The sequence below is a fragment of the Mus musculus genome, chromosome 10, assembly GCF_000001635.26.
Source record: "Mus musculus strain C57BL/6J chromosome 10, GRCm38.p6 C57BL/6J".
NCBI classification, from domain to species: Eukaryota; Metazoa; Chordata; class Mammalia; order Rodentia; family Muridae; genus Mus; species Mus musculus.
The window spans coordinates 118,985,770-119,007,833 of NC_000076.6; the positions used below are offsets into that span (position 1 = coordinate 118,985,770).

The 22,064-nt window shown below is 45.4% G+C and overlaps 1 long non-coding RNA gene across 4 annotated transcripts; it reads right to left on the reverse strand.

Annotated features, from left to right (window-relative positions):
- Positions 1-200: 200 nt before the first annotated feature.
- Positions 201-21,450, reverse strand: Gm33624. Of its 4 annotated transcripts, none has more exons than XR_872094.1 (4): positions 21,227-21,450; positions 7,145-7,249; positions 4,782-4,924; positions 201-1,532 (listed from the first exon to the last, which is right to left on the reverse strand). It is a non-coding gene; the product is annotated as a predicted gene, 33624 (long non-coding RNA). The 4 variants fall into 4 exon arrangements; XR_872093.1 differs by lacking the exon at positions 21,227-21,450 and adding an exon at positions 15,266-15,426; XR_872096.2 differs by lacking the exon at positions 21,227-21,450 and adding an exon at positions 13,212-13,355.
- Between the last annotated feature and the right edge of the window lie 614 nt (positions 21,451-22,064).

Consider the following 22,064-nt stretch of genomic DNA (forward strand, 5'->3'; position numbering starts at 1 on the left):
ACATACTCATATACACATATACATGCATACACACACACTCACATATATACACATGCATACACACACACATACTAATGCACACACATACACACATATACTCGCACACACATACACATGCATATACACACATACACTCACACACACACTTATATATACACATGCATACACACATAGTCACACACACATGCACATGCATACACATGCACACACTCATACATAAAAACACTCTCACACACATACACAATATGTTCGAGCATCTTCCATTAATAAGACCCTGTCCTTCTGGTAATGGGTCAATGCTAGGCAACATTTCCACAGTTTTCCCTATGTGGCTAGCACTGAGTTCTTTGCTTCTAATGCCTCACTGAAACATTATAACAACTCTATAATATAGGGTTATTATTCCCACTACACAGAGGGGGAAACTGAGGTACAGAGAGGCTCCATTACAGAGTGTGATGACTTTCCCTTTGAGGCTATCTCCTTCTAGATAAGGCATTCAGTGACTCCAGAGACAGTGAATCCTTGCCCAATAAGCATGGGGTCCTACCTAAGAGCCACCAGGGGGTAGTTCTTAGACTGCGGTTCTCATTACTATTGGTGGTACAGATGGCTCCCACCCCATCTCCTACAGGAAGCTGATGACTTCCCATTCTTCTTAGAGATTTCCAGTCTGGCAAACCTGAGATTCATAGCTTCAACAAAGAAAATAATGTCACGAACTGGAGTTGGAGATGTGTTTAAAAAATAAAAGATGGCTTCGTGGGTAAAGGTGCTTCCAGCCAAACCTGGTGAACTGAGATCACTTCCCAAGACTCGCGCAGCGAATGAAGAAAATCAAGTCCTGCAAGTTGACCTCTGCCTTCCACTTATGCCGTGGAACATACGGGTATACACACACTCTCATTTACAGAGACACACAAATAGATGCTGAATCTCTAAAAAGATCATTCAAATGTAACTTAAGCACAAAGAAGAGTACTCAGGGACAGAAAGAGATACACCCAAATGTAGATACAGGCTTCTGAAGGAAGTGTCACTATTAGGATTCTTTATATATGTTCTTGGTTGCTGCTCTCAAGAGAATCGTTAGAGGTTGCTAAGAAAACCCCTTTCTTAACATTGTTCAAAGAATGCAGCTTATAACAAGGTTAAAAGCTAAAGCATTCCCTTCTGAAGACAAAGTTGCAAGGTGGGTTTATGAGGGACAGTGTTTAGACTGAGGAATGAGACTGAAGAGCCAGAAAACCAATGTTAGACATCGTTTTGGCCTTAAAGGAAGTACAACCAATTTATTTACTGTCCTTGGCGAGATGTCTTTTGGAACACATATAATGTTCTGTGAGCGACTTGGCCTTTGTCAGTGGGATCTGAAGTTCCCTGCTTCTTAACAGAAAACGCACACCAGCGCCTGAGATGTAGGCTTTGGTTTTGTTTGTTTTTCGTTTGTTCTGCCCAGCTGTCCTTCCATGCCATAATCTTTCTATCAGGACTCATCGCCGTGGAGTGAGCTTTCCCAGTGTGTGCTTTATCTGTGGTTACAAGAAAAACCAGATTGAAGAAGGTGCCCAGGCCTCAACCATCAGACATCACTGGTCCACCCACCACACACCCAGCTTTACAGCTCAGGTACTTTTTAACCCGGTGCCAAGGAAACACCTGGTAGCAAATACGGTCAGCAATCGTTTACTATGCTTAAACTGGACTAGGGGCTAGAAGACAGTGGGGGCAAAGCCACTCCCTGACTTTAAAATCACACAGCTTAGTGGGGAATCCCAATAAGCAGACTGACTAAAGTTCCTGAGAGAAGATTAGCAATACCATCACCAGATGGGAAATTGGACCAGCAAATAGCCAAGCACGTCAGAGAAGTGTGTGTTTCATGGAACTAAGAATCTAGAACAATGCTGTCTGTGTAAGGCGAACAGGGAGAAATGGAGTTAAGAAGGGGGAGGGGGTGACTCCACAGGTCTCAGAGAAGGAACGTGTGGTGCATCTATGGAATTCAGAAACACCAAGAAGCAAGCATCTCTACCATGTTTCTGTAAGAAGCTCCACCCTCCTTCAAGGCTGAGAAGCACAAACCATCTGCTGAAGAAGCTGTCTTAGCATGGAGGGACACCAGACCTCTATTCTGCCTGGGAAGAAATGGGCTAATGACGGAGAATGCAAGGGTGTGTTTGTTTCCCCAAAGCTCCTGGCCTGACTGACTGCTCTAAAAAAGTGTTTCATTGAGTAGTGGTCAGCTGAGAGCTGCCCAGAGCCCTCTGTCAACCATGGATGTTCAGGGGAGCAGAGTGGGAAGGGTGAGGAGCTGGGGACTTCAGGGCCCTGATCCCTGAGGTCCTGCACCCACCCCACTCTCCTAGCCAGGAGAAAGACCAGTGAGTCTTTCAGGTGAGTGAGTCAGATGAGAGAAGAAAACCAAACCAGTTTGCTTCGTTTTGAGTTGCACCTGAGTCACAAGGCTGCTGTCAAACAAGGCTTTCCAAAGATAGCTCGGAAGATCATTGCCGAGAAAGATGGAAGGAGCCTCGGGAGTCCCCTGCTGTTCTCTGCACCCTGGTACGAGCTGCTACTTTGTTGCCACTTTGGAAACAGCAGACAGGTTCAGGGATGGCTGGGAAGAAAGGCTCCTTCTGGTAAAATGGCCCTCCTTGGCACCAAGACAGAGCACATGTTTGCCTTTCTGTTGAGTAAGAACGCTTTGTCATACTAGTAAGGACTCTTCTGTTTAAACTGGAAATACAGTGATGACTCAGCATCCTCTGGTGCATGGTCCCGAGACCTTGAGAGACTACCAGGCTCTCTAGATGCTCAATCCTCTATGCAAATGGTGCAGTGCTTGCAAATAGCTCATCATCATGTAGACTTGTGGGTTCCGGTCATGGTCACTGCTTTACATTATTATGGGAAAATTATGATGAAAAAAAGCCTGTGTGTGCTCACTACGGATGCACTGTCCCTTGAAACATATCAGTCCACACTGGGCTACTGCACGGATGAGGACATACAGGCCCAGCTACCCTGTATAGCTGTACCCAATGAATGCTATTCAGTCTGATCTTAGTGGCAGCAGTGGCAGCAACGCTCCTTCATACCTGCCCCAGTGTTCTGGGTTCCCAAATTAAATATGCACACTTTATATTCTGATATGCCTAAAACAACTAAATGGCTGAGCCATTTCCTAACCTCCACATGGCTAATCCACCCCTCTCTGATATCCCCATTTTATTACTTACTAAAATCTATATTCCATCTTTGCTGCCCTGGGCCCAGTCATGTAGCCCTCTTGAACTGTGTTCCCCTGGGTCCTACAGGGCGGCCATGTTCTCTGACCCGCTCCTCTCTGGTGTGGGATCTTGGTTCTCCTTCTTTCGACACCTCGGATCTCCCTCCTTCCTCCTCCCTCCTCCCTCCTCCCTTGGTCCCTTGCCCAGAGAATCCTAGAAGTCCCACCTCTGCCTCTCTGCCTGACCATTGGCTATCGCCATCTTTATTTACTAATGAGAACCTACTGTGGGCAGTCCCTCAGTGTCTTCCGTTCATGGGAGACACTGAAAACAGGTTTTGGGGGGAACATAACTAGCATGAGCATAGAAGCAGCTCCAACCCTGCCCACCCTTTGTTCCTGCCTCTTGATTGGCTTCGTTTATGGTCTTACTGAAGACTCTGCCTTTTCTATATCAGCTGTACTAGACTGGACCCTTATCGTCTCCACCTTTTGTTTTATGCCTTTTGATGGAGACTTACAGGGGAAGGAGGCATGGCTCAGTGGCAAAGAATTTGCCTGGCATAGGTGAGCCTTCACGTTTCCCCCATGTTCTGGCCCCAGCAGTTTTCCCTCCCTACCACACATAAAAAAAAAAAAAAAAAAAAAAAGTTAACAAATAAATCATGCTGTGGAAAACAAGAGAACCCTTCATAAGCAATGTTACAAAATGAATCATTGTCTATATTATTTCCAATTATTTATCACTAATCCGTTGTAAGCCATTTCTATATGACTTGAGGTAATCTATAATATTATCTTCCCCAGCTTTCCCAGGACCATTTGTTGTCTTGCCCATCCCTTGAATAATCTGAAAGGTATCTTTATCGTATGCTAAATATTTTATACTCTTGGGTGTGGTCGATTATGTTACCACACCCTCGCTAAGTATTTCAGAACCCCTCCCTGTGGAAGCGGTCCGGCAGGGATTAAACATCTGTTAGCCTGGGGTGTGGCCACTTGGCCGGTGGTGGTCAGCGAAACCCCATCAGGAATGACAAACATCTCCTATAAACAGATGCTTCAGGGGCGCAAGTGGCTCACCCTGCTTCCTGTCCCTCTGGAACACCATTACAAATCTGATGGAAGTTACTCCGTCAGCCTGGGCACCCGGATGAAAGTAGAATGGAAGAAAAGTCAACTGCCCCACAAAGGATACACAGTTTGAACAAAAATCCTCCTGGCTTATCAGCTCAGAAGGCTTTGTTTTCACAGGAAAGCCCATAAAAACCTAATCTGTCTTGACTATGTTTCTGTCCTTTCTTGAGTAGGAACAAGGGGCTTAATTTAATTTTTGTGTTTTGGTTCCTGGGGATTGAACCTAACAAGTTAGATCCCTCATCCTTCATTTTTATTTTGAGATGGGGGTTCACTGAATTGGCCAAGCTGGCCCAGGCAAGGCTTAAATTTGAAATCCTCCTGCCTCAGCCTCAAGAGCTGCTGGGATCGTAGGCCTAGAGCACCAGGCTGGCCTTCATGAGCCTTATTCTTGCTTAATAATCATACCCACCTGAAATCAAAAGTAGCTGCAAGCCCCTGCTTGTCAAAACAAGACCAGAAGTGATCCAAAAACGTCGCCACAAACGGTTTCTATGCTTCGTGTTTTTCTTTCTTCATCCAGCATTTTGGAATGCAGGGAGCAAGCCACGGGGGCTGGAAAGGAAGGACAAACCCTGGCAAGAGGCTGCAGGACAGCACTTAAAATTGTGTAACAACACCACTTGGGGGATTCTAGTGTTATCTTTTGCCCCACCAGGACAAGAGCCTTAACTGCAGACTGAGTTCACGGAGCTGACTGTGAGGCCATTCTATCTGTGATGTTCACACCTGCCATCCCTCTGTGTGGGCCTGACTTAAAGCTCCACAGTACATTTATTAAAATAATTCTGCCTCTGTCTGGAAGTGACTTGTTCATGCCCAAGAGGACAAGAAGAAATCCGTAATCTAGAATATCAGACAGATGTCTTGGAGGTCCAGGAAAAATCTACAAGATCATGTCTTCCCAGCTTTGAGATTACCTTCATGACCTCGCATGTAGTCATGAATAAGAAATGATGGATTCTGGTAAAAAAAAAAAAAAAAGAAAAGAAAAGAAAAGAAAAGAAAAAGAAAAAAAAATCGCATTTGTACACGACAAGACCTGATTCTGTTCTTCTGCCCAAATTATGACAGTGAATGGTGGCCAACCTTTGGCTTGCTCTTGAGCCCAAAGTCAGAGAAAAAAATGTTATCTTTTCCAACGGCATTTCTACTCCATCCCACCTCCCCGAGCCTCCTCCGCAGCTCATCAGAGATTCACAGACATATAAATCAGAGTTGGCTCTACATACAGAAGGAGAGAGAACTGGACACCGCCCAAACAGAGATGTCATTCCCAGAACAATTAGTCACCAGCAGCACACATTCCATGCAGCGGTCAGGAGCAAGAGCCTCCCGAAATAAGTGCAGTCAAGAATCAGAGCTGTTAGGGAGAGAGAGAACACTAGTGAAGCTTCTAGCCCAGGGCCACCGTGTGGGAACTCTCCACACTGGGTACAGAAAGCCTGCTGGGGAAGCAGGGTGGGGGCTGCCAAGGACTCAGGTACACAGAAAGGGTGATGGGAAACAGAAAAAAAAAAAAAAAAAAAAAAAAGCCGATCTGGAACAAATCTAGAGTGTTCACTTCGTCCTCTCCTGGGAAGAGGTCTAAAGGCATATGCTCTATGTGGTGGTCATATGTTATAGTTATGTGTGTGATGGTTCTCACTGGGCAATCCATAGCAAGACTTGGATCTACCTGTCTGTGAAAAATATCTCACATTCATGATGAGGTTTTGCCCTCCTTGTGCCCATGAAAGGCAAGGAAGGAACACATTTTGCTCATAAGGAAACTGAGGCACAGCTGGGTGATGAAGTTGAGAAGTGATAACTGCTCTTTACTTGGGAAAATGATTCTTGGGCCCTTTCCTCTAGGCCCTGATGCCTAATTGGTAAGTTCTTTCAAGAAAAAAAAGGAAGGAAGGAAGGAAAGAAGGAAGGAAGGAAGGAAGGAAGGAAGGAAGGAAAGAAAGAAAGAAAGAAAGAAAGAAAGAAAGAAAGAAAGAAAGAGAGAGAGAGAGAGGAAAGATGGAAGGAAAGAAAGAAGGAAGAAAGGAAGGAAGAAAAGAAGGAAAGAAGGAAAGAGGGAAGGGGAAAGAAGTGGAGGAGGGGGGAGGAAGGAAGGAAGAAGAAATGAAGGGAGGGGAAGAAAGAGGGAGGAAGGGAGGAAGGGAGGGAGGACAGGAGGAAAGAAGGAGAAAGAAGGAAGGGGAAAAGAAAGAAAGAAAGAAAGAAAGAAAGAAAGAAAGGACGACCAAAAGAAAGAAACAGACAAACAAAGAAAAGGAGGAAAGAAGGAAGGAAGGAAAGAATGAAAAAAGGAAGGAAGGAAGGAAAGAAGGAAGGAAGGAAAAAATGTTGTGAATGGCTAATACTCAATCCAACCAAGAAAGATCTGCCTGAGTCCAACCTGAAGCTGAGCCCTTAGCAGCCAGTGAGATATCACTGCACACTAGGCTGGAAGGAGCCAGGCTTGGCACCTTAACCCACTTAGGTCACTGAGACTGTATCAGCAATTAAAGGACAGTCTGAAGAATGGAGAAGGTCACTGGGTCCAGCCTCCAAATGGACAACATTCTCAAGCAATTCTTTTTTGACGCTGGTAAGATTCTTCACCGTGCATGTGATATTTTAAAATTCAATTCAGCTTAAACTGTTTTAAGCTGGGATCCAATTCATTAGACTTCTTAGCATGGCAGGTTGGTTATTTTTGCCACTGTGACAGAATACCTGGCTAAAAGACATTTAAGGGGAGAAGGTTTCCCTTGGGCTCACAACTTAGGGGATACAATTCACCATGGTAGAGCAGGCATCGAGGCAGGAGCAGGGCATGCAGCTCACACTCCTCAGATCTTGGACCAACAGGAAGTATAGAGTAGACAGGAAGAGGGGTATCTTCTCCTGCACAAAACATCATGACCAAGAAGCAAGTTAGGGAGGAAAGGGTTTATTCAGCTTACACTTCCACATTGCTGTTTATCACCAAAGGAAATCAGGACTGGAACTCAAGCAGGTCAGGGAGCAGGAGCTGATGCAGAGGCCATGGAGGGATGTTACTTACTGGATTGTTTCCCCTGGCTTGCTCAGCTTGCTTTCTTATAGAACACAGGACTACCAGCCCAGGGATGACACCACCCACAATGGGCCCTCCCCCCTTGATCACTAATTGAGAAAATGCCTTACAGCTGGATCTCAGGGAGGCATTTCCTCAAGGGAGGCTCCTTCTCTGTGATAACTCCAACTTGTGTCAAGTTGACACACAAAACCAGCCAGTACAAGGGGCCAAGCTATAAAACCTCAGAGGCTACCCCCTGCAACCCATTTCTTCTAGCAAACCTGTACCTCCTAAAAGTTCTCCAATCTCTTAAAGATGTATCACCAGCTGGAAACCATCAGATCAAACACAGGAGCCCGTGGAAGGTGCACGCCAGTCAACCCACTGCACAAGACAACCCTACCTAGCACCATGCATAAAAAGTGGAACCTTCTTAGCTTTGTTGTGTTTCACTCCATAATCCAATAACCATGAAAGCAGAAGTAAGATAACACAGCTCTCCCAACCAGACTCCGGGTCTCGAACTCACCTTTTTGTCAAACAGGACATCTTGACTCAGCAAATTCTCCATTGATTGTTTCCTGTGCGGCTTTTCTTTCTCCAATAAAAATTTGGAGCAATTTTTTTTTTTTTTTTTGGACTACATTATCCTTAGATTCACTTTGGGGTGACCTTAGATGACCATGCAAAACTAAGAGAGAAAGCCATACTTAGGTGCTTAAGGGACGTGAATAGACTGGCGTGAAGCCAGTGAGATTGTGAAACCTCTGGTAAATCAATAAACTCCGAACACTGAGACATTACTAACAGCACCTCAAGCCCACCAGCACCTGCTAATTGACTCCTACTGCAGATTAGGTCAGCCCTCACGCCACCTCTCTTTAGACTCCGTTTGGCAATACCTGTAATACCAGATAGGCCAGTTAGTAACACTCAGGAAGAGTGCTAATGAGATTTAAGCTGGCACGGGAGCTATCAAAGAAACACCATCACTTTAAACCTTAATCCTGTCCTTGCTTGAAAGAAAAGAGACTTGCTAGCCTGCCTTCCACTGAGACAAGCCGGGGAGCAGTGGCCATAAAAGAGTGTGTAACAAGAAGCTTGCAGGCAGCGCTGGCAAGGCCCTGGAGTCTGCCAGCGGCCTTACCGAAGGCTCAGCAGAACAGTAAGGAAGACGATCCATCCCCCATGGACACTGAGGGAGGTGAATGATCTGCGCATGTGCCTGGAAGACGTCATACAGAGGCCTTCTCCACTCTAGGTGGGATCGAGCATGGGGAGCCAAGAGTGTGCATTACAAGTCTCTGGTGTCTACTTCAGCATGGCTCCAGGTGTCCTTAATGAGATTTCTACTCAGATGTATTAGATTAACTTTACAAAAAAATATTGCTCGCAATTTGGTTCAGAGTGGGGAAACGCTCGGACCTGAGCTAATCTACAGGTTGGAAGCATTAACCATCACGCAGTTACCTAACCAACCGTTGCATAGGAGCAAAACACAATGCCAATAACGTTGTTGTTCCTGATTTTAACGTAAAGCAGTATTGTGGCTGAAACTAATGTGGTCCCCCCCCCCCCATTTTCTTGGCATGATACTGTGGGTGGGGGGAGATGAAGCAAAGCCTGTAGATTCAGATTTAGACTGAAAGTCTATCTATCTCAGGTAGCTAGATCAACCTCATTCAGGGTCAGCCAATCTCCAGCGATGAGCAGGTAAGAGCTGATGAAAGGCCTTTTTTTCTTCAGCTATATTTAGGCACCAAGAAAAATCCCTACACCGGGATGTCAGAGGCTCCTCTGGCTAAGCAGCCTCCTCCTGGCTTAGATAAGCAAACCTAGAAGAAACGCAATTCTGAAAGTCAGTGGCTTTTAGATTTCAAGTCAAAAATCACACACATAGGTCTATTTTTCTTTATTATTTATTACTGGCCTAAAACTTGGAGTCAAGTTTATCTCCTGAATCGCCACCATTCCAACTGCAAACCTGGAGCAGGGATTTAGTTCAAAGAGTCAGTTTTCGTAAAGTGGCTTGAAGTTTATAATGATAGGTACCATGTAGTCCAATATCTAGTTTACTTTCCAAGTCGCAAAGAAAAGAAATTAGTTTCTGCTCAGGGTCATTTATGAATGTGTTTGTTCTCTAGCTCTATTCCAAAGAAATTTCAGGGAAATTCAAGAAGGTCAGAAGAGTTCAGAAAAGACTAAGCACCCTCCCTCACACTAAACAGCATCTCACCCAACTTCGAACCTCAACATTGAGTGCTCACGTTTGTGCTGACCCCCCCCAACCCCCCGCCCGCCCTGTAAGTACATCTTTCATTTGTACTTGCCTGATTTTCATCATTACTCCAGAAAAAGACTCATCCCCCATTCCCACCCCACCCCCATTCCCACTCTCCACTTCTACCTCCACCTCCACCAACCACCTCAGGAAAACCAGACTGTTGCCATGACAGCGCACATAGAGACAAGTCACTCTTATTTCCTCTTATCTTGAAACAACTGATCTTGATTTGCACGGAAAATTTTCTTAAATCCAAAGACATAGCCTTGGTTTTATTGAGGGAACTGTGCCTAGCCATTTGACATATGTCACTTCCTAAAGGATACTCAGGGGGCATGAGCTGTAGAGACGGTGGGAGGGGTCTACAGCATTGCCTAGCCATTTCCTCAGAATGGATAGAGTCCCTCCTGGAGAGGGGCATCCCTGAGCCTCAGGAATGAGCGATCATGAAATGTGGAAAGAATCCCTTCTATAATATACAGAAGCGTCACCTATCAATAAAAAGCTGATTGGCCAATGCCCTGAGATCGGAAATAGGAGGTGGAAGGAGAGAGAGAGAGAGAGAGAGAGAGAGAGAGAAGAACTCTGGGATAGAGTCAGGAGCAAGCAGGAAGAGATTTGCCCTGACCTCTGAGAAGACAGACTCATGAAACAGAGAGGAAGTAACCAGCCTTGTGGCACTTATAGGATAGAAACTGTTTAATTGAATTACAAGCTCGTTGAGGAATGAGCCAAAACTTGTGGCTGAAGCACTTAGTCATATATAATAAGTCTCAAGAGTCATTATTTCCAGAATGGGGGCAGAGGTGAAAAATCCTGCAATTACAATGCAAGACCCAGGAAGTTCCTAAAATTTACAAGACTCCCAAGAACCCCTACCCCAAGGTTCTATGTGCAGTAGCAATTGCTTGGACGAAGGCAATCTGAGCACTAGGTCTGCTTGCCAGTCATGCATAGGCTTCAGGGATACAGCTTTTATTAGCTGTCACCTAAGCTGGAGTCAACTGTTTGCTGCTGCACCTGACGCTTAGTCATCTATGTTCCCATAGCTAACTCCTCACCTATGCTCCTGTGAGCAACCCCAATAAACTCACTGGTCCATCAAGACAAACTTGGATGCAATCTTTGGCTTGTCATTAGTGCCCTATAGTGACTGGGTGGGTAGAGTGTCTCCCCAGGAGAGTCAAACGAGATGCTTTAAAGTACTACCTCCCTGGGAAGCTAAGAAAGTTCACAACTGACAAGTGTCACCCTCAGTTCACCAGAGAGAAGAGAATTGGAACACTGGTGGGCGAGAGGTAAACGTCCACAGGAGTCAGCTCCTGAGCCCATTTGCACACGGGGAAATTTTAAATGAAATTTAACTTGACTTTTTTTTTTTTTTTAATTTTCTCTCTTTTCTGGAACTGGCCATGATGGGTTCAAATCTCGACTCAGCCGGTAGTTAGCTGAATGATTCGCAGTATGTTATTTGATCCCTCTGTGCCTGGCTTTCCCCAGTGTCAAACGGACATAGTAGAACTATGTTTCTCGGAGGTGCTTGTAAAGGTTAAAGTGCTTCTACCAGTCGCTGGCACATAGCAAGGACAGGTTCTTGTTCAGCCCATGTATTCTAGATCTTAATGTCTTTTCCATTTAAAGGCAGAATTCACGCAACTTCAGTGTTCTTGCAGTCACTTCAGAAGGTGAGAACAGGTCTCTCAGGACTCAGTCCAGTTTCCTGGTCAACTTACATCAGCCATCTCCACCCCTACCTTCCAAACATGCTTCTCCCCACCCATTGCTCCGCCCTTTCCCCCTCACCTTTGCTCCACTGTGTCAGTTAGCTTCTTAACCTCAGCCTGCATCTCCACTAGAGACTTCCTCTGTTGAGGTTTTGTCTTTTACTGTGTATTGTAGTGCTAAGACAAGGGAGCTATGTGACCTTGCCTCCAAGTTATTTTTGATTGGTGAATAAAGGACTCCTATACTTGGGCAGAAGAGACACGGGCAGGGTTTAGGTTTCCTGGGCTTGGGGGGGGGGGGGGTCAAGGAGGAGACACAAACAGAGTAGAAGGTGAAGGAGGAGGAGGAAGATGCTGTGGGTTGGGAGTCAAGAAAATGTGAGCATGAGAGCTGGCCAACTGGAGCTAAGAGCAGCCCAGACGAAATATAATAAGTTATATAAAATAAAATATAATAACTCAGGGTTATCCACAGGAAAGTAGATTCTAGTAGCATACAGAGTAGATGTCTGCCCAGCTCCTCTACTGTTTAAGGCTTACTGTAAATATAAAGGTTGTGTGTGTCTTTTATCCGGAGACTGAGTGATCAAAGAGTAGACACCCCGGGTCAGAGTTAAATAGTTTCTACATCATCCCCCTGGAGTGCTCCCGAGCCGTTTCACCAGTTAGGATGTTTTATACCCTACTTACTAGGGCACTTAGTACTTTATTAGTTCCTTGCATCTCCCAGACTTACCAGATTGCAAAGTCCTTGCAGACAAAGCCATGTTTTAGTCCTTTCGAGAACTCTTGAGTTTCTGAATCCAACAATTTTCATATAGTCAGTCCTAAGTTTATCTTGGAAATTAACGTCTAAATTTCAAGCATTCAAAAGTCAACAGTAAAACAGTTGATTTTTGAGTCAGACAGACTTTAATTCTGGCCCTGTCAATATTTGCCGTGGAGCTCTGGGCAGTAATCCTATCAGCTCCTCGTGTGTTCATCAGGATGGTGGAAATTGCCTATTGCTCCCTTAGAATGCTGTCCTAGTACTGAAAGAGGCAATGCATAGCAGTCCTGAAAATGACCTAGGATTCCATAAGACTGCTGTCCATAGGTGAGGCTGTTGTCTTGTTACCTTCTTCATTCTTTTAACACACCTGGAGTTCTTAAAGAAGTATTTATTTATTTATTTATTTATTTATTTATTTATTATATGTACGTACTCTGTAGCTGTCTTCAGACACCCCAGAAGAGGGAGTCAGATCTTGTTCGGGGTTGTTGTGAGCCATCATGTGGTTGCTGGGATTTGAACTCAGGATCTTTGGAAGAGCAGCCAGTGCTCTTAACCACTGAGCCATCTTTCCAGCCCCTCATCTAGAGTTCTTTAGTTACAGTGAAATATCATCCCAGCTGCTAGTGGTACCTAAGGAGAAGCGTATATTCTAATATGCTACAACCTTTAAGGGTAAAAACTCATGCTCTTGGATTATTAAAAAAAAAAAAAAAAAAAAAAAAGCCTTGCTTAAGGTATCCGTCTTCAGTTTTGTAACCACCGAGAAGTTGCCTATGCTCTGTAACTCACTCTCCATTCATGATTATGCAAACCATTCAAACTAAACTCATCTGGGAGCAACAACAAAAGAAGATAACGGAGAGAAAAGACGACCTGACAGAAAGAAGAGTTGCCACCGGGAGGGGTGTGGCGAGAGAGGGTCACGAAGGTATAAACTGCTAAAATACATTATTTATATTCGTGAAACTGTCAGAGAATGAAAAAAAAAAAGAACTACAAAATTATGTGTCGCACAGGAGGCTTACCTGATAAATGGCGTTTATCTTTGAAGAAAAGAATGATATGGATCCATAATTTAAAATATGAATGAAAGAGCAAAAGGCTCCTGTACTCTGTGCCAGCGGTTAATGGCACTGCTGATAGCCTGGCTTTGGAATCGCTGAAAGAGCTGCATGAGCCAAGACCTGGAATCCCACACTCAACCTCCCAGACTGCCCAAATTATTTTCTGTGCTCCTACGTGACATTCAGAATTCCTGGAGACCGAGTCTGAGTTAATTGGTGACGGGAGGGGTGGGATAGCATTCCTATTTACTTAGTTCATTTTGAAAATGGCTCCTGCTCCTGTGTGTCTGTCCACACAGTATATAACTTGGGATGTTCTGATGAGGAAAGGCCTCTCATTCAAGGGGAGGGTGGCTCTGAACACAGGTAAAGGGATTTTAAGTCTGGTAGCTGTTCACCAAAAGTCCCCTGTCCTCTTTTGCAAGGCCAGCTGCACTGTGTCCTCAGCCTCCATTCTCTCACGTAGTCTCATGGTTACGCTCTACCCCATGAACTATGGAAGCAGTACACCTGGGTCCTACGCGTTCTGCAAGCCTTCTTCCTTCAGCTTTTCCCCCCCTCCTAGCAGTAGAAGGGCACCCAGGGATGACAGCGACTTTGGGAGCTGCGTATTGAGATGTGCAGTGCACATCACCCTGGGTTTCTAGGCAATGTCACGGAGCAAAAGCAACTGCACACGAGCTGCCTCAACAACTGGGATGTCTCCAGACTTTCGCAAGAGAACTAAGCGTCTACTGTATTTAAACTTCGGGTCCGTATTCTGATAGGAGTTTATTATGGTTGGAAACCATGTGAAGGAACTGATGTGGTTGGGTCAGAATAGATAGCACTTAACCGTGGTCTTGATCAATTTCTTGTGCCTCAAACTCACATGTATCATCTCGCCTCATAGACACAACAGCCCTTTCTTTGTGTGTTCATTAGAACCTACTTCATTAATGAAAAAGATTGAAGCCCAGATCAGTGGTGTGATTCCCCTACACCACACAGCTAATAAACACCAGGACCATAGCTTGACTGTAGGGCTGCTGGCACAAATCTCTGCTCCTGCACCTTGAGCAGAGGACATGGCAGGCAGGTCAGGGAGCGTGGGACATCGGCTTTCGTGAAGTAGACTATTCTAAGCATTCTCCATCCGCATCTGATTCTAACAACCTTCTCAGATGGCTTCTGTTGTGTCCAGGAGATCCAGGGGTAGAGACCCAGAGTACACAGAAGTTACATTACTCATAAAACAAAAGGGAAGCTTGAAGCAGATTATGAAGATAGTCTCTAGGGTCTGAGATTTGACTACTGAGCCGTGCCACCTCAGAACATGAATTTTAATATGATCACTGTGACAGGCTTAAATACAATTTCTCCCCATCAGAAAACACACACATACACATGCACTAAAAACTGCAATAAAAACAGAACCTATCAAAGTCACCATATCTACCATCAAGTTTAGCTTGTTTGCAGTTAGTAGCAACTTTTTACATGTTTGTTTTGTTTATCCTGAAGCAGTGCTTCTCTGTGTGGACCCTTGGTTGTCCTGGAATTCAATCTGTAGACCAGACCAGCCTTGAACTCACAGAGATCCACCTGCCTCTACCTCCCAAGTGCTGGGATTAAAGGCATGCGCTACCACCTCCCGGATAATTGCAACTATTCTATCAAAAGAAAAAAGTTGGCATTTCAAATATTGGCGCACATCCCTTGAGTAGATAAACTACATGGCAATCTTTAACAAGAAATAGGATGCATGCAAAATAAGTAAGGCTTAATCACGGTAAGCCACTCTTTCTGGAAGAGCTAGCCATGTGCACACAGTCATACTGACTTACAGTCATCCCTTTAAAAACAGAAGAAACCCAGGACGTGGAAGCATTGTCTATTTAGCATGTTTCATTTTAGATTAAACAGATTTCACTCCCTGTTCCCTAGTAATTATATATAATTAAAAGGCACAGAGGGACATGTGTAAAGACACGATGAAGCAATAACCGCGTGAACAGAGTCTCATTTTAACTCACCGCTGAAGGGAAGTTGCTTCTATTCAGATTAACTTGTAAAAAGGCCGATGAGAACGTGACACGGGGAGACGGAAGAGAGCGTGTTCTCTCAAATTGCTCTGGTCAGAAAACTCGGTGAACAAAATACATCGAATTGCATCAGCACTTCGGAAGGCACTGTTAGTCAGCATACTTTAAAGAGTTCACTTCTTCAAAACAGCTTTTTCCTCAGGGGAAAAAAAATTCCTATTCTTCACAACTGTTAGTGAAGGCAGATGAACTGAGTCATTGTTCTAAATCAAGAGAGGCCTCACTGAGGACCCGGGAGGGCCGGGAGCTGAGCTACAAGGGCTCAACAGCCAGGCCCTGATGGCACACTCCTATAATCAGTACTTAGGATCAGAGAGACAGGAAGGTCATGAGTTCAAGACCAGCTTATGCTATAAGGTGTCAAAACCACAAAATTGAATTAAAAACTAAATAAGTGCTTGTGTAGACATCATCTTTAGATACACCCGTGTGGACTTTCCAAACCAAGACTAACTAGCATAGGCATGTCGGCAATACCATCTTGGGTGTGGCCTTGAGGTTTCTGTGCTGTGATAAAACCCCCAAAGCAACAGGTGGGGAGGAGAGGGAGTGTTTCTTTGGTTTATATATCCCAGCTCATGGTCCACTGAGGGAAGCCAAGGCAGAAACTGAAATCAAAGCCACGGAGAAGAGCTGCTTACTGGCTTCTGCCTTATGGTTTTTTCCCAGCCCGATTCTGATTTCTTATACAACTGAGAACCACCTGCCCAGGAGGGGCACCCCCCCCCTTATGGGGTGGGCTCCCCAGCATCAACCATTGACCAAGAAGATGCACTACAGACTTGCCTATAGGGGATGTGATGGAGGCATTTTCTTAACGGAGGTTCCTCTTCCCAGACAACTCTAGCTTGTGTCAAGTTTATAAAAAGTCCAAGAGGACTGGTGTCTGCTGCACACAAAACATTAAGCTCTGTGATTCAGGGCATGTGGAGCACAGTGATGTTCAGCCTTCCTGGGGAGGGGTGTGGTCTACCGCCTTAAGCACATGTGCGGCGTCCTTTAGTCTTCTCAACAACTGTGAGGTTAGTTCGTTGTTACATCAATGTCTTCAGATCAAGGAGAGAGTGGGGCTTGTGTATAGAATCTGGCGTTCAGAAAGAAAGTGAAGTCCCAGAGGAAGGCAAGAAGAAGTGGAACTCTACCATGATTATGGATAGGGTCGCTAAGGAATGTCACTTTCTAGTGACACTTAAAAACTGCTTTTCTAGCTGGGCATGGTGGCACACACCTTTAATCCCAGCACTCGGGAGGCAGAGGCAGGTGGATTTCTGAGTTCGAGGCCAGCCTATTCTACAAAGTGAGTTCCAGGACAGCCAGGGCTATAGAGAAACCCTGTCTCGACAAAAAACAAAAAAACAAAAAAACAAAAAACAAAAAAAAAAAACCAAACCAAAACAAAACAAAACAAAAAAAACCAAACAACTGCTTTTCTTTTTTTTTTTCTTTTTTTTTTCTTGCTTTCTTTCTTTCCTCTGAGTTGGATACAAACCAGCACTCAGAAGTTTGAGGCAAGAGGTTTGTGGAGTTCAAGGCCAGTCTAAGCTACCTAGTACTAGTAAGTTTTGGGCTAGCCTAGACTACAAAGTGAGACTCTTTCAGAAATATCCAAAAGCTGAGTATGGTTGTGCACATCTATAATTCCAACATTCCAGGGGCTGAGACAGGAGGATCACTACCAGTTGGAGGCTAGCCTGGAATACAGACCCAGTAAACCCAAAAGCCAAAACTTGGTTTTGGCTCAGCTGATAATTCATACTGATAGTCCCAAGTGCTTCAGAGGCTGAGAAAAAAACACTCCAAGTTCAAGGCCAGCCTGGACAACTTAGTGAGGCTTCATCTCAAAATAAAAAGTCAAAAGAAGTCTGGGGGAGACTACCTAAATATCAGTTGTGAGTTGTGAGTTGTGAATATCCAGTACGGCCCAAATATTTTGGGGGGAGGGGGTGGTTAAAAAATGTAAACATAAAGATTATATCCATTTATGAAGTGTTATGTGTGCTACAGTTGGGGGTTAATCTGGTGCTGCTGTGTATACAAATGCTAGATGCTGGCCCCCAACATCTGCTTGTCTCCAATGAGGAGCTCCTCACAGAGACCAAAGGATGCTAACCTGATTGGTTAAAAAGATGCCTACAGCCTGGGTTGGGCAGAAGACAGGTGGCAGAGTAAATGTTCCCTGGGGTTGTGGTCTCAGAAAGGTACCATGAGGGAGAGAGAGGAAGAAGGAGGAAGCTGTTTAGGTGGATCATGATCTCATGGCCATGAGGGCCGGCCTGATGGAGTAGGAGCGGCCCAGGAGGAACATGGCCAGTGATATCTTGGGATCACCACAGGGAAGTAGACAAAACAGCATAGAAGGCTGATGTCTGCCCAGCTCTACTGCTTTTAAGCTTATTATACATCTAAAGGTTTCTGAGACATTTATGTGGGAACGATATGGTCTGAAGTGGGGTAGAAGCCCCTAATAGATATTTAATGACAACAAGGGGTTGCAGCAAACCCCCGAAACAATAATTACCATTACCTGGGACATCAAAACACGCATTCATTGCCTAGCAGCCAAGTTGGGTTGAGCAGATCAGTGTCCTCAAAGTGTTGTCAGTTCCTTGTACAAGGGACACTTGGAGAGCACAGTTGGAGGGATGGAGGGGACCGCCACGGACGCCTCCAAAGCAAAGCACTCTAAGTTCAGAGATGGGGAAGTGGAAAGGCTTTAGTGTCCTGAGAGATGGCAAGCACTGGGAGGGGAAGGTGGGGCTCCTGGGGCCGAAGAGGGGACCAGAATCTCTGAGAGTGAGAGCAGAAGTCTATGGGGCATTTTGAGTGAGGAGGGTCAGGGTGTGGCCACTGTGTACTCTGGCTGCTGGACATAGAACAGAGTGAACGGCAGCATGGGAAGAAATGTGTAGCTGAGCAAGAGGCCAGTGTGACTCATCAGCTGAGGTGATGTGCTCGGGCAGGAAGAGCCACGGTGGAAGAAAGGGCAAGGTTCCTACATTGTATCTTAAAAGCAGAAACAGGAGTTGCTACAATCCTACAATCTCAGCCAGTGTGAAAGGGAAAGTGGGGCGTGGAAGAAGGCCTCTGACCTTTGACCTGGATACTAAAAGTATTCTTTCAGCAACAACTCAGTCTGGAAGCTGGGACTGGCACACTTCCGAGGGAAACAACCATTAAATAACCAAACACTATCCAAGATACTAATGATTCTGTGATAAAGAGAATATAACTAGTTCCTCATGTGCATGTTATCAGTATAGAAATGGGGTTGAAAACCAAGAGAATGAAATCCCCTACCATGGAACTAAGTGTGGCAGGAGATGTTTGAGAGCTGTGTCCAAGATTAGCCCCATATTTCAAGGTTGGAAGATGCAGAGGAAACAACAAAAGGGGCGCTAAGCAGCCATAGAAGAAGCAAACCCAGTGAATCCGGAGTAGCCAGGGAGGCTGGAGAAAGTCACAGGACCCCAGCTCTGCCTTCTTCCGTGGTGTTTATCATCAAACACGATCTCACATGTGAAAGCAATGGCTAAGGTGACGCCTCTGAGATTTCTGAGAACTCCACCCCTGTGCATGCAGATTAAGGGTTTTGATTTAAAAAAATACTCATTTTAATATATTGATTTTAAAATGTACGAACTTAAACAAAACACGTAAACTAGAGTTCTATGAAAGTCGATACAAGTTACAAAGCCCGTCACGGCTCCTCATCACTGCGAGGTTCCTGACATCTGACCAACCTACAGGCTCCTGTGGCTGGTTTTTAAAAATTGTTTTCTAGGATGTCAGTATCGTTTCCGGATAGCACCTCTTTTCTGGCCTTGCCCTCTGAAAAGTCAAGGGTCAAAGCCCGCAACTACAGTCCAGTGGTTCTCAACCCGTGGGCTGCAATCCCTCTGGGGTGGCACATCAGATAATCCTGCATATAAGATATTTAGATGATGATTCATAACAACTAGAAAATTACAGTTGTAAAGTAGCCATGAAAATAATTGTAGGGTTGGGGGCCACCACAACATGAGGAACTGTATTAAAGTGTCACCGCATCAGGAAGGTTGAGAACCACTGCTAGGTCCAGTGACACATTCAGGACAAGAATGGTCTCTGACCTGGTCACTCTTCCACTTGTATGATCTCTGTTAGGTATTTGGACTTCAGTTTTAGGGTCCTATTATTTGTGTTCATTCATCGTAGAGCTTATAATGACCCCGCATCTTAAGGCAAGGATAATGTCAGAAGTGTGTTCGCTTATCCAATAAAAAGGTGGTGGGCACGTCCTCAGACAGCTGTCTGAAGCTCAGATGCAGGGCTCAGGTTGCCTGGGTTCGAATCCCCACCTAGCTAGTCCCTCACCTAGCTAGTCCCTCACCTAGCTAGTCCCTCAACACTTCCCCTGCCGTGTTAGTGAACTTTTCATTGCTGTCAAAATACCTGAGGAAATGCTAAAGCGGAAAAGGTTTGTTTGAAACAGGATCTTGTCCTCAAAACTTTATCCGGTGACCGTGCTGTGGACGTGTGGTGAAACAGACTATTATAGTAACGAGGGGCACGCCATAGAGAAGAACGTTCACCTCACTAGAAAAACAGGAAGTGGGGAAGAAGGATCCAGGGTGAGCTATACCTCCAAAGATGTACAGCTGGAAGCCTTTCATCTAGTCAGGCCCCACCCCCTTTGACTCCATTCAGTATGAATTTATCAAAGAATAGCCATTTGTGAAGCTAGCACACTCAAGATCTAGACAGCCCCTAAAAGAGCCACCAAGTAAGAACCAAGCATGAATCTTTTGAGTGTATCCTTTACTTCTAAACCACACCCCCATCTACAAAATAGAGATCGGCTTGAGACCTGCTTCATACTCTTGTTGAGATGATTAAATGTGGTAATACTTTGTGGAGCGCTTAGGGTGGTACCCGGCACGCGGTGAATGTTCTGGGAAGACTTGTGACATAAGGGGAAATATTTAATACCTGCAGCACCTCTGATCAACATTGTCTAAGCACTGGGGACAAGACTGTGCTGGGGCGGGGGGGGGGGGGGGTCAGCACAGAACAAAACAACAAACAGCTAAGTGAGAGCCATCTCAGGAGTGCCCGGCACTAAGTAGACACCTACAACATAGACAGGCATGGAAGAAGAAAGGCCTTCCTATGAGAAGAGAGAGAGTGAACTGGGCTCCAGAGCACAGTGAGCAGCTGGAACTGAATTCCTTCAGCCAGAATCACACAAGCAAAGAGAGAGAGCCGTGAAGACAAAGCAGCCATCCTCATCTCAGGACCAAACCATCCGATTCAAAGCCGGGAAGGCTCCTGAGGCCATCAGAGCATCTAGATAGGGATCAGAAAAGATGCACCCCTGGGGTGATGCTCTAGAAAGGGTCTTGGGAAGTGTTCAACTGACCTGAGGACACACGGTGAGTCACATCCAGCCCAATAGGAGCAGCAAGATTACAAAGTAGCCCCGCCCCTTTTGCAGCCCCGCCCCCACCCTCAATTTGTGTTTAATAAAACCTCAAGGAACCAGTCGCTTTTGCCCTGTAGCAAATGTCCATCTTGTGTGTCTTGCTTTGAGCGCCTAAACCTGCTTCTTCAAGGCCTTGCTTCCAACCTTACTGAAGAGATGGCACGAAATTAAGACAACGCCATGCCTAGGTCCCACCTTTTGCCTTGCAAGAGTCAAAAGCCAAGTTACCAGGCACCTAGGAACTCAGTAGGTCTTCTGCCTCCGAGTCTCCTTCTCGCCCTGCTCACTCTGAGTGCCAGATGATCCTGGACCTTTAGGCCACCCCATCCCTGTGTTTTGTTTCCCGTAGGACAGCTAGAGACCTCTGCAGAGGAGCCAAACAGGTTTGGAAACCAGTTTGGGCTCAGCAACCCTGCACAGTGGGCAGTCACCTGCGCACAGGAGGATCTGGAGCAGAACCCGACCGAACACCAGGAAGTCAGCCCAGGTTTGCCGAGAGCCTGAAGGCATGCAGTCCAAAGAGATCCATCAGTCTGCTCACGAAGGGAATAAAGCTGGCTCCCCGATGTAATTACAGGCTGGCTGAATTGGAATTCCGAACTTTGGGACATAGCAGGGGGCACCATGAACTGTGCCAGGTTGTGTACTGGGCCAAAAGATGAAATACCAAACTAATCTGACCGGTTTCAAGAATCAGTTTGCAAAAAAAAAAAAAAAAAAGAAAAAAAAAAAAAAAAGCACCAGCATATGCCAATCTGTGTGCGGGGACTGGGTCACATGGCTTCGTCTCGTTGGCAAAGCTCTTCCACGAAGGAAATTACAAATCTTCATAGATTCAGAACCATTTAATAGCTGGCAAGCAACTGCCAGTCACCAAAGCGACTGCCAGATCGACTGAAATCTCTTAAAGGGCCCTTTTCTCCTCGGGTTGTCCCCGTAAGCAGCTTTGCCTACCACCACTAACAGGTGTTACGTCTTTCCTAAAAAGAAGCACGCATTATGTTCAGCTCTTGACCTACTAGGTACCAACAAACTAAATCCCAGAGAAGGAAAGAAACTGCAGCAGGCCGTGATATCACCACCCAAGATTGCTGGCTTGGGAATGGCAAAGGCCAGATAAAGGCTTTACCTGATAATTCTTTATGCTCTAGCGGATTCCATGACATCTTGAAACCTCTCATCCCATCTGTGACGTGGAAAACTTGTGTCTGAATGGTTTTGGATTACCAACTAGATCCAAGGCAGTCCTCTGACCAGACAAGATAAATT